The 13,542-nt window shown below is 41.0% G+C and overlaps 1 long non-coding RNA gene across 2 annotated transcripts in view; it reads right to left on the minus strand.

Annotated features, from left to right (window-relative positions):
* Nucleotides 1-13,542, minus strand: part of LOC108391468 (uncharacterized) — a 217,425-nt gene that overhangs the window by 77,006 nt on the left and 126,877 nt on the right. For both annotated transcript variants that reach the window (XR_012130187.1, XR_012130186.1), the window contains exon 3: nt 9,019-9,140. This is a non-coding gene — a long non-coding RNA (uncharacterized lncRNA). The remainder of the gene's footprint in view (nt 1-9,018; nt 9,141-13,542) is intronic.

Consider the following 13,542-nt stretch of genomic DNA (forward strand, 5'->3'; position numbering starts at 1 on the left):
GTTTCAGGGTCCTGAGAGAACTACTTCCTATAAACTCCCTAACTAACTATTAGAAGAGTAGTTCATGGCCAGCAAGGTGTTATTTGAAGAGGTCCGGGATCATGTGTCTGAGAGGACCTTCTCTGTGTCCCAGCCCCATCTCTCACCACAGAAGGCATCTCCAGATGGAATCACAGTTATGGGTGTGAGACTTGTGCTCAAGGGGTCCTCTCTGAAGTGGAAATAGCTCACTGTAAGTGTCTTTAAGGGAGTGTCTATATATCTCCTGCATGTTTTATATTGTGATCAGCGTTAGAAATACAGTGCTAGGAGCCTAGAGAGCTGTCAGATGAGGCAGAATCTCACAGGATGAAGAAATATCCTAGGAGCCATGAATGAGGAGGAAGCCCAGCTCTGGGAGCAGCATGTGTAAAAGCACAGAGGAGGGATAGTCCAGTCTACTCAAATAAAAGTTGACAAGACTGTAGAGGGCCTGTGGAGAGAGCTGGGCTATGGGATGCAGAGAAAGCAAGGAACAGCTTTGCTACCTTCCAGCTATGACCTTGGGGAAGTCACTTACCCTCTCTGTGAAATGAGGAAGTGGGAGGGCTACATCATTTCTAAAGGACTCCCTTTTCCATAAATCAACGATTCTAAAAATGCCTCACATTCTGTAGCTCTTCACAGTTCATAAAGTACATTACCTCATTTCATTCCTCAGCACTGAAGGCAAACTTGGCAGGATTCAGAGTTGACCTTACTCTTTTCTGATGACTTTTCAACTGGAATGCAAAACTCAGGGTATCCCCAAATTCTCCCCTCTGAACCTCCTTGCACACCACATACAACACCCACACTCACACTCACACACACACACACACACACACACACACACACACACACACACACAGTTTCTCAAGAACAACATAATAATTCTACTTAAAGGAGCTCTCACATTTAAACCTCAGGAAGCAGTCTGCTGCACCAACCCCAAACCCAATTAAAATGCTGAAGAGTAAGGGTCACTTTCAGTGCCTGGAGAGTAGATAAGTCATATCCGTGCCCTAGAAACCCTTAGTGATTTGGAGATTTCGCTAATACTCCTGACCACAGGGTCAGAATCCAGGATATCAAGAGAGTCCTTTCTAATGGGAATATATTAGGAGACTGGGGCTAGGGAGCACTTAACTTCCTCTATCAAGAATTTAAAATTGTGTAATTGATCCAAAAGGGCCTTAAATAATTGAGGGAATGCTAGTAATGGGAAATGCTATGCAGTTGGTTTTCATCCAGACTGTAACACTGCCCTGCTGGGTGACCTAGAACAAGTTAGCAATCTTCTCTGAGGTCCACTTTCTCATTTACAAAATTAGGGGTTAGGCTAAAGACCAACAAGATGCCAGTCAGCTTATTTCTTCATTCACTCAAGGCATGTTGATTGAGCATCTACCCTGTGTCAGACATTGTGAAAGGTACTGGAATAAAACAAAAAACTATTAATTAAAATTAAATGTGAGACAGAGAGGCAGAGAAATATTCCATGCCCTCAGGAGCCCACATTTTGATTATGGAGATAGATGTGCACACAAATAAATACAAATGAAGAATCATTGTGCCATGATAACCCTCTACATAGGGGAAGCACAAGGAAAGGAATTCTTCCTGGTGGAAAAGTCAGGGAGTCTTCAGCAAGAGGATGCTTAATACTGAATCTGAAGGCGAGTGAGGCAGAGAGGGGCTTTCCATGAGCAACGAGCAGAGCAAAGAAGACAGGCCTAGGGAAACAGTTAGTTTGTAATGCATAGTACATGGAGTGACAAGGAGAGAGCATGGCTGCTGGAGACGCGGGCAGGGGCCAGACTACCCAGAGCCAAGGTAGCCTGGGTAAGACAATGAGGAGTACCTCGAAGTTGTAGACAATGAGAAGCACGTCCAGCTCTGCATCCGGTAGGCATCACTCTGCCTGCCACAGGGAGAACAAATGGGAGGGGCAACAAGCCTGGAGGCAGGGCCTTGCTGAGAAAGCGGAGATCGCTGCATTATTCCAGAGGATTTAGTCTGAACTACGGCAGCCTCCGTGGAGACGGAGAGGAATGTGCGAATTGAATGGCCTTTCAGCAAATGCTATGTGTGATGTAGTTATTTAACAAATATTTATGTAACATTTACTATATACCAAGCACTGTTCTGAGGACTTAGAAATATTAACGTATTTAATCATCACACCAAACCTATTAGGTCAGAATGACTATCATCCTTATATTACGGATAAGGTAAATATGACACAGAGAGGTTAAGTCACTTACCCACGGTCCCACAACTAGTGAATGGATAATTTTCCACTTGAGCCTGTGTTCTTAACTACTAATACTAAAATCACTAATACTATGCGGGCAAGAGTGACTCCCAAGAGTGATTCTGGCTTAGTTGGATACTGGATGGTTAGTCATGCCATCTACTTGCTGGGAAGAGGAAGAACAGATGTTGGGAGAAAAAACCAAGTTTGTTCAGGAGCATGTTAATCAAGGCACCTGAAATATGGTGGAAAAGCCCAGCAAGGAGCTGGGCAAGTGTGGAAGGCAGACAAGAGTCCCAGGCTGCAGGTCTAGATCTGAAAGTCCTCTGTGTACAGATGGCAAAGGCCACCAAGTGGGTGGCCTGGACTGTCCACCACTGTCACCAGTGTGACACAAATGAAAGGGCAGCGTGGTGTTCTTCCCGTTGCAGAAATGGTTCTGATTGCTTGTCAAGAACTGTGCATTGTTTCCTGTGGAATGTTTGTTTTTCTGCTACTTGCAAACTATCTAAGGGCAAGGCTATTTCACCCATTAGCTATATTTCAGTATTCCAAAGCACACAAAAATAATAAGCAATTTAGTTACTGCCAGGAAATAGGACTTTGATAGAGAACCTATAATAAGAAATTGAGGCAGATGAAACCTCTAGCAAAACTTGATTTCATAAAGTCCTCCCTAGTAACCCTGTTCTTTAATATTTAAAATTTCCATGTAGTAATGGGTACAAAACATCAGAACTATAATTTGGACATGCCGGTTCTATATTTACATTTCTTTTATTAAAAATTTAGTGAAAATAAATAACTGAAGAATGACCAGAGCTTAAAGAATGTCACAACTACATGTTAAAGGCTGAACTGGGGTCTACTGAATAATGACTTTATCCATTTAAAAATTAGGGTATTTTGTTTTCAGAGGTCAAAAAATTCTGATCATGATTTGTGGAAGGCAAAGACAACCCTCGCTAACTACAGGCAAGTTACTTCATTTAAATGCACTTTAATTTACTCTTCAGATATAACAAATAAGTGTATTAAGTTTTCACTGTGTGTTAGGCATTGAGCTAACTAATGCCTTCCATCCATTGTGTCATGAAGATCTCACAACTTCGTGGCAAAGGCAAAATTATTGTCCTCATTTTAAGGATGATGAAACCACAGTTAGAGAGGGGAATTCACTTGCCCAAATTCATTCAGTGAATAAATGACAAAACTGAGGACTCCACCCCCATCCGAGTCCACATTTGCTTTGAGCAGTAATCAAAGTCTCTTAGACTCCAGAGCCCAGCCATTTCCCTGAAGCTCATACTGTATCTCTTGCTCTCCGGAAAGCCTGTCAAGTATTCAACTACCCAGTCCTGCCCACCTTCCCAGAACCATCTCGGTGCACCCTGCCCCACCAGCTCCAGCCCTCCCAGACTCCTCTATCTTCCCCCAAGCTTGCTGTCCTGTGGGGCTGTGGGCTTCCCAGGTATAAGTCCTGCTTCCCCCACATCACTGTAAGCCTTTGTCAGTCTAGTCTTACCAGCCCCTTGCAATATGGGTCTCATTTGACTTGTTTAATAAATTATTGCCAAATTAACTGAAAAGTGCTTGTTCAGGGATCTCTAAAGGAGCCTACAATAAATAGCACTCCTCTTCTCCTCCTGATGCTGAACACATTGAGAAGGAAGTGAAAGAGCAGCAGATGAAATTGGAAAGTTCATCTTTAGTGCCTATGCTAATAGGCTGGAGGATGTAAGCATGAGAACCAAGTGGCTTTCCCAGCACTGAAAACAGAATCCTGGCCACTGAGGCTCAGTCGCAGCACAGCCAGCCTGGGGGGGCGTGCTCCCCTCACACTCACAGCAGGCCTAAGCAGGACAGAAAGTCATCAGGGAGAGTGTCCCTGCTTCCTCCCAAGAGGAAAGAGGACAGCATGCCCAGCTATTTCTTGCCCAGATTTTCATAAAGTCTTGACACTCCCCTGAATGGAGCAATTCCATAAGGAAGAGAGACTAAGGGTATGGACAGGTCAAGGTGTAGGGAGAAGACTCTCATTATACAGATGAAGATTACTAGAATTAAATAACATTTTGAAGGTCACACATCAACTAAATGATAGAGTCAAGACTCAAATCTAATTTTTCTAACTCTACAGGCTCTTAATGATGATAGCCTGTAATTAGCCATTCCTACATTTGCCTACATGACAAATAATTCCAAGACATAGGACCTTTACTTATAATTCTCACATAGATAGCACTTTGATGCTCTTAAAATATGGCTTCCAGGAGCTGTTAGCTTTTTATTCCTGCCATCTACCAGAGAGATTATCAATGTCAGTAGCAAACATATATGCATGCAGAAGAGACGTACAAAGTGAAGTGTGATGTACCTGAAGTCCAAAGGCTCAGGCTTGAAAACCAACTCAGACACGTACTGGACATTATGACATGTTATTTTGAACAAATTACAAATTGCTTCCCAGATCTATTTTTTAAATGGGGTAATAAAGCATCCCATAGTGTTTTTATGAAGACTGTATTAGATGGTTGACATAAAGTGGGAGACACAAAGTCTGGCATAGAGTAAATACACAAGAAATTGTTACTAAAAAGGTGGCAAATGGTGAGTGAGAATAAAGGGAGGAAGGACATCCAAACTCTCTTGGTGGTGTTTTATGGGCTGAGAGAAGAGAAGAAGTAAGGCCAAGCAAGAAAATATAAATGTAAACTATTTGTACAAGCATTGAGACCACTGTAAAAGTGGGAACCCTGTGTTATTGGCTGTCTCTCCAGTGGCTATTCTGAGTATGTATTCAGAGCAGGAATTCCATAAATGCACGTGAGACAAGACTAATCTTGCCATAACGTCATGCCAGAGCTGTGTGGCATTTATCAGACAACTTTTGTGTCCCTGAGACCCTCCTTGACTCTCCACATGACCTAAATCATGGTACCTTTTTTCACCAGTGACCTCACAGAAGAACATAATCCCCTTTCCCATCACATTGCCTAGTGTAACAATTCTGCTCACATGGAGCTGCCAAGGGCAGCTGTGGGCAGGATGCTTACATTTTCTGGACTTCAGTTTCCTCAACTCAAAGCAGGGGCTTCCAATAGCTATTCCTCAAAGACTGTGGTATGAATATAATAATCAGTGCATTTAAGCCAAGTTTGGCACATTCATGGTCCTTCCTTACACACTCACTCATTCCTCACGATAACCCTATAAGGTAGAGAATAGGGCCTGTGTAGAGGGACAAGCAATTACTGTTATAGCTGTTTGTCCCCATCCTTCCTACCAGTATAATCTGTTCTGTTATACTTGAGCTCAGCGTAATTCACAACATTTTTGCTGAGTTTGCAAACAACATAGATATTTAAATACAGTCAACCCTTGAACAACACAGGTTTGAACAATGTAAGTCCACTCCTAAGCGGATTTTTAAAATAAATACATTAGAAAATGTTTTGGAGATTTGTGACAATTTGAAAAAAAACTTATTTTCTGTAGCTTACTTTATTCCAAAAAAATAACATATAATATATATAACATAAAAATATGTGTTAATCAACTATTTATGTCACCCATAAGGCTTCCAGTCATCAGTAGGTTATTCGTAGTTAATTTTTGGAGAAGTCAAAATCTGTAATTGGAGTTTTGACTGCTCAGAGGATCAGCACCCTTAACCCCCATGTTGTTCAAGGGTCAACTGTATATATTTCCTTAATCTACTATATGGAACCACTTTATAGGTTTTATGGTTCTATCATTTTTATTGCCTTTTTTTCATTCATCTCTCTGAGCAATACTGTGAGGAAACAGGGCAGCCACAGCAATCACTATTTTGCCGATGAATAAAACACTTCAGAGAGATTGTGAGTCCTGCTGTAACTAGATGGCTAATTGCAAACCTGAGGCCAAACCCAGCTCTCCTGATGCCGAAGCCCAGGCTCGGTCTGTTCTTCCACACTGACACTAACGGGAAAGGAGGCGGTGAGCGTGGCAGCACTCTCTATCAGGGCCATAGTGAAGGTCCCGCTCCAACACCACAACATTATTTAACTGACAAAAGCACACTGAGGACAGACAGCCTGAGATGAAATCTTCAGTGCCCTGCAGTGGTGGGAGGGAGCTGCCATTAGTCCCATGTTATAGCCACAGCCCTTCCTCCTGCTAGAGAAAGCCTTCAACAGACTGTTGCAGAGACGAAGGACTCTACCACCCTGCTCAGCAGAACATGAGCTCCCCCGTCCTCATGTTGCCAGCTGCCCCACCAGAGTCTGCAGGGGAGGGTAAGAAGGAAGCTCTGACATCCCGTTTTAGCAGCTCTTTTGTCCCTTTCATAGATTGGGTCTCCACCTAAGATTTCCATTCAGAAAGCTTCTGCCACTCACAGTAAACAAATAGTTTGAAAATCATTAATCATGTCCATACTCTCAACTGATATTCAAATCTTCTTCATAGCATCTACAAGAACTTGTCCAAAAACTTGACATCCCCATTGACAGGAGCTCAGCTACTGCAGGAATCAGTTTGTGTCATCTTTGAATTTTAGGAATTCTTCCTTGTGTAAAACAGTGATCAATCCTTCCAAGAAGCTCATTGTCCTTTGGTCCCAAGTTAGGGTGATATTCAAAATACTGCCAACATGCAGGGCTAATGCATCTGCATACTGGCTCTGGGCCAAGTCCATCACTGAGGCCATACAGGATAGGTATAAGTGCTTATGAACAGGAAGCTCTTTTAATAAGGTTCATGGGGCTGGTGAGAGGTGAGGCAGGGGAGAAAAGCTACCAATTCAAGACACTTCAAGATTGACTGGAATCCCCATGACATTCTCATTCCATGAGCATTCCTGGTTCTGAGCTGCTCTTTAGATTAAAATTGACACACCAACTAAATATGAAAAAAAAAACCATTTTGATCTCACTAATGTTGACATCATAAGCAGAAAGGGACCTTACCTGGTAGAGGTGAAAGAATATGACCATTTATTCATTCATTCAACCCAACTCTATTTATTGGATACCTAATATATGTAAGACTCTGTGCCAGATGCTAGAGATACAGAAGTGAATTAAACAGACATGTTTGCATCCTCCAAGAAATTTAAAGTCTACAGGAGTACATTTAGAGTATTACAAAATTACTTCTGAATCTTACCATCACAGACCATGGGGAAGTGAGTGAGCCTGAGTCATTGTTCCCTTTTTTGTAAGATCCCAATGCCTGTCTCATAGGATTACTGTGGCGTTTAGAAGCAATAATAAACTTAAGAGTCTTTGGTGTTTAATAAATAGTCTTAACTGTTGTTAGAGCACCCATTATAGTATCTAGCTTATATTAGTGTACCAAAATACTGGTTTCCTTCTTTTGTATTTTATTACTCTTATTGAAGTTTCATAGCAAAGTCCTAAATCTTAGGTTACAAATGCATGAATGGGGTGTGTGTGTGTGTGTGTGTGTGTGTGTGTGTGTGTGTGTGTGTCCTTAGAACAACAACATAGTTCATTATATAGAACAATTCCAATACTTGAAGATTCCTGCATGTCCCTTCCCAATTAATACCTACTACCCTTCTCCAGAGATAACCACTTTCTGACTATTATCACCATCCGTTAGTTTTGTTTATTCTCGACCTTCACAAAATGGAATCATACAGTTTGCAGTATTTTAAGTCAGGCTTCTTCCACTCATTATGTCTAGAGATCCATCCATGAAATTGTGTGTAACAGTATGCTACCTTTTTATTGTTGTGTAGTTTTCCATCATATGAGCTTACCACAATATATGTATGTTTTCTACTGCCAATGGACATTTGAGTTGTTTGATTTCACTGTAATGAGTAAAGCTGCTGCATGAACACTTTTTTACATGTCTTTTGGTGTACATATATACTCATTTATCTGGGATGTATAATAACTAAGAGGATCTTAAGATAAACATATGTTTATCAGTATATATTGCCAGTCAGTTTTCCAATGCATTTATACCAATTTACATTTCAACCAGCAATGTATAAGAGGTCTACATTGTCACCAACACTTTATGAAGCCACTATAGCCAATTTGATGGGTGTATACTGATATACTTCTGTGGTTTTCATTTACATGTCACTGACAAGCAATGATGTTCGATGACTTTTCAGATCTTTGTCAGTCATTTGTTTATCCTGCTTTATGAAATAACTGTTCAAGTGTTTGGCTCACTTTTTTAGTTATGTTGTTTGTCTTTTTTGGTTTGGTTGACTTGGAGGAATTGTTCATTTATTCTGGATATAAGTTCTTCCAAGGCTATGCATTGCACACATGTAAGTGTGTGATTTGCATATTCACTCTCTTAATGGGGTTTTTAATGAACAGAAATCCTTAATTTTAATGAAGTTCAATCTATCAATCTTTTCTATTATGATCCATGCTTTTTCTGGGTTGTTTTAGAAATATTTGACTGACCTTCCTTTGAGTTTTAAGTGAAGGACTTATACATATATTTTTTAAGGCCTACCCCAATCTAGACTTTAAAAAAAAACTGACAGTAAACATTCTCACTAGCAAAAGAGATAGATGCTGATAAAAACAGTTATTCTATAAGCCCTTTTAACTGACTAGTTCATTCAGTCAACATATAGAAAAGTACGTGAGCACAATAATTAGAAGCAGGAATCTAGGATTGGCAATTTGAATTTAATGTCTAATTCTGATATTCCTAGAAGTTGAGTTCTGATATATACTAAATGGTAAATATCATCACTTAACTGGACCCGGATGATCACAGTGCTCTTTGGGGCACACGTTTTCTCTCTTCCAGGACGAGTGGCCACAGGTCCCTCAGCGGTTTCAAGTACATCCGCCACGTTGGTTACTCTTCTCCACGCACACTGAAAGTTTGAAATATCCATAAGATGAGTTGCTCAAAAGTGACATCAACAGTGCAGGTATGTTTGCTCCCTGATCAATGTAAATTTGGCTCACATTAAGATTTCTTCCTGTTTTCAGAAATATTACTCTATCAATTTATATTAAACCCAAATTTAATTAAAACTCCTAACCACTCTTTCTTAAACTTTAGTACATGCAAATCACCTGGGTGTTTGCTAGAAATCCAGATTTCTGAGTCTCACTCAGAGATCCTAATTCAGTAGGGCAGGACACCTAATTCTAGGGTGGAGCTGAAGAATCTACATCTTTAACAATCTGCCCCACCAATAATTCCAGGGTTGGTGATTTCAGGACTGTACTTTGAGAATGCTACTTTAAATCTTTTTCACAGATGCTTTAGATAAAATGTATCTCCTAATGGTGTTCATGTGTGATTTGAGGGTCCAAGTTCATTCTTTTGTATTGATTCCTCTTAAGTTCACCAATGAATATTTATAGTATAGAAAAATAAATAAATAAGATCATAGGATTTGGAGATAAGATTTGTGCCCAAAACCGGGCTCTGGAAATATTGGCCTTGACCAGGTGAGTTAAGTCCCCGAGTTTCAATTTCCTCACCTGTAAAATAGGAGAATGAATTCTGCCTATGTTATTGCAACCATTTAGATGACCTCTGTGCTGCGGTGACACAGTGTGGGGCTTCCAGAAGGTGTCCCATATAATTAAGTCCCCTCCACACATTCCTCCATCATTCCAGCATATGGACATCTTTGGGGAAACTGATATTATCACCCAATTAATTAATTCTTTCCAGCCTCCTGTCATTTGAAGATTTTGTCAACATGTTACCTCGTGTCTTCCTCTCAGCCAGTGGTACCCAACCAGATGTGCATTTGAGAATCCCCTGAGAGCATTTTAAAAGTGCCAGATCCCTAGAATACAAATCACCCAGAGGCGAGCCTGAGGAAGAATCAGCTTGAAAAGCTCCCTAGATAATTTTGATATACACCCTGATTAAGAAATCACTGATCTAAGTAACTAATAATAATGTGGTGTACTGTTTCAAAAGCCGTATAATGTGCAGACCCTTTGACCCATAAATATTCACTCCTTGAAATGGACTCTGAGGAAATAGGCTGCAAAGGCCTGTCTACAAAGATATTTAATACAGATTTCTCTTTAAGTAGTAAAAAGAGGGAAAAAGGAGGAGAGGAAGAAGAATTGAAGTTGAAGGAGGAGAAGAAAGGAAAGGGAGTGATTCCCCAGCAGCAAGACACTGGTACCCAAAGACTACATGAAAATGTGGTATTCCTTGCTGCATAACACCATGCAGCTCTAAAATAGACGGCTACAGTTTTTAATGGTTACAAAAATGTAAGGAGTATGATCACATTTTTTGTTCTTTAAAATATAACTGTGAAACATACACAACAAACTTTGCAATAATTTTAACGGGGTGTTAGGATAACATTTATGTTATTCTATATTTTTAAAATCTTCCATAAAAAAGCATATCATTTTTATATCAAGCTCTACAAAATATGCTCTTTTTCATTACAGGATTTAAACCAAAACTATGAATACCCTGCTAGAGACTCTCTCCAGGATAATATTCCTCCATTAAATAGAATCACGTGGCTACCACAGTTTAGTTCTGAGGAGAATATTTATTGAGGACAGTATTGTATAAGGTTGTCTCATCGATGTTATTTCAGATGATCTTCAAAGCAGTTTGATGTGGTGTGTACTATTAGTACTCCCATTTACAGATGGACAAAATGAGATTCAGCTAGCTCAAATAATTTGCCCAAGGTCAAAGGTAAATGATGGGAAAAACTGGGTATAAGGTACATGAGATCTCTTTGTACTGTTTCTTAACTACACGTGAATGTACAACTCTCCCAAAATAAAAAGGTTAATTTTTTTTAAACAAATAATTGTCAGGGCAGGGATTCCATGTAACATGTGTGACTCCAGTGCCTGTACTTTCCAGTCACACCAGTAATAAATTGACTGCACTTTGCGGTCATCTGGCATCTCTTTCTCCACCTTGACCACTAAGATCCTCTGAGTGACTTTGTTGGAACTTTGCGAAAGCCCAACTCGTTGTCCTCTGTGGTGTGACTCTGCTTAAACCATTCGTGAAGGCCATTTACCAGGTCTGCTGGAGGCAGCAGAGGGGCAGCCTGCCGGTTTGGGTGCCAACAGGGACCAGAGTAAAGTAGGTAGGAGTCAACGGGCATTTTGCCTGACTAAGGACTCTGGGATTGGACCCTCAATAGATATGCAAATTGAATCCTGTGTAATTTGTGCTTTTCAACAACCTCAGCATGTGTTGGATGTGTACAAAAAGAACCACAAAATAAAATTGCAGACAAAGGGGAGAGTCAGAACATAGAAAGGGGAAGAATTGGTTTATTCCACAAGCCAAACAATGGGTCATAATAAATTCGCCAGCCATTAGCTCGTTGGTTGCTTGGAACAAAGAGACTGAAATGATATGGGGGAAAAAGAATCACAGTTAACTGTTAGGTGGCTGGCCTGCTTCCATTTGGCCAACGAGGCAGATCACAGGATGAGCCAGGGAGCTGCCTGGGGGCATCTGCCACCTCCATGGGGCAGCCCCCACTGGTTTGCAACCCAGCCGTGGCTCTTCCATATGTTCAGGTGCCACTGGGGCAATTTTTCCTTAGGAAAAACACGTAAAAAAAGATCGAATTGTGTTTTAATCAGCCATCAGTTAATCCATAGTTACATGCTCCCCAAAGAATTACAAGACAGGGAGTGAAAGGAGAAATGCAGAGATAAAAGGTAAAAAACAGAGAGATGTGCAGAATTGAAAGAGAAGCAGAGAAAGAGAAACTGACGGAGAAAGATGACGATGATAATCAGATCTACTATCGCCAGGTCTGCTGCTTGCACCAACAGGGCCATCATCATTTCTGAGCGTTAACTCTGGCCTCAAACCTAAGGGCAGCCTGCCCCCAGAAGAGAATCCTGGCAGCCCTCCACACACCTCCCGGGAGCCCTGTGAACATCACTGTGAAATGGTTGTCCTGTTTGAGCATGTCTCAGTCAGTAAACTACCCACCTTAGATTTTAGTTATCTTTAATTTGTCCATCTTTCCAGTAGATTCCAGGGCCCTTCACATTAGAGTCCACAGTTCAGCTACGTAGTCAAAATGCCCAGCCCTGTGCATGACCTTTACAGGTACTCAAATGTTTACAAAGTGAATGAGTAAATTTTGGGTGGATGGATAGATGGATGGATGGATGGATGGATCTCAGGCACTGTAATCCACACACTAGCCCAGTGAGTTAGCTGTTATTAATCCCATTTTACAAATGAGGAAAGTAATGCATAGGAAAACCCAAATCTATCTGACTCTTTACCCTCAGGAATGGCATCACTTAAAGAACTCATACATATCCTAAGAAAGAGAGGGAGACAAAGGGTGGGAGACCTTTGGGGAGCAAATGGATCGGGAAAGAGGAAGAGAATGTGAGGAAGAAGGAGAGAGAGAAGTCAGGGTGGAGAAAAAAAGAGGGCCCTGCTTGATGCCCTCATAACAGAGGACAAGCCTTTGGCTTTGTTTGAAAAATGAGTAATAAAGTCTGGGGTGAGCATTAGCCAGAAATGGATGACATCATATTAGCATAGAATCAGGAGTTTAAGAGAACTCCTAAATCCTATTTGGCTCTGACAGCAGGTAGACTGGGGTTCAGGATTTGCAAAGTGCCCAAGGTCATCCCTGTTAGTCCTAATGCAAAGTGAAAGTCAACAGAGATTTGATAAATAAATAGAAATGCTTAGAGATTCTGGTGTCCACATTCAAAAGAGGAAAGTCGTGAGGCAGTTTTGCTTGAGTGAGGCTGGAACAACCTTGCTCTTAAAAGACATAAGCCCCATGGACCCCAGGTGTCATAATTTTCAGAGTAATATGATTTTTGACAAATTCATTAAGCAATAAGACATGACAGACTGTAAATTGCTCCCCTGTTAATTTATGTCCACTATATTGTTAGGCATCCAGCCAAAGCTTGGTCCTCTCTGAAAGCAAAGATATAAATTGCCGTTATGTAACCACAATCTGGAATGCTTTGTGAGGATCCACAGATGATCAAATCCTAGAATTTTCAGCAGAGAATGAGGATTCAGTCCCTTACTCAGGCATAAATACCACTGAGTGCCCACTTTGGAACAGCCATCTCCCTCAAGAAGAGTTTATCAGAGTGTTGGGAATGCAAAAGGTTTGCTTTCTGTAAAGTGGCAAGCCCTTGACTAAAGGTAAGAGTCAACCTGTGGAGCACAGAAAAAGGAGTGATCAGCTCCAGAGCAGTAGGGACCAGGGAAGGGTCCAGAGAAAACACATTCCTCAAATGGAAAAACATGGAAGTTGA

This window comes from Manis javanica, chromosome 4, assembly GCF_040802235.1.
Source record: "Manis javanica isolate MJ-LG chromosome 4, MJ_LKY, whole genome shotgun sequence".
Classification (NCBI taxonomy): domain Eukaryota; kingdom Metazoa; phylum Chordata; class Mammalia; order Pholidota; family Manidae; genus Manis; species Manis javanica.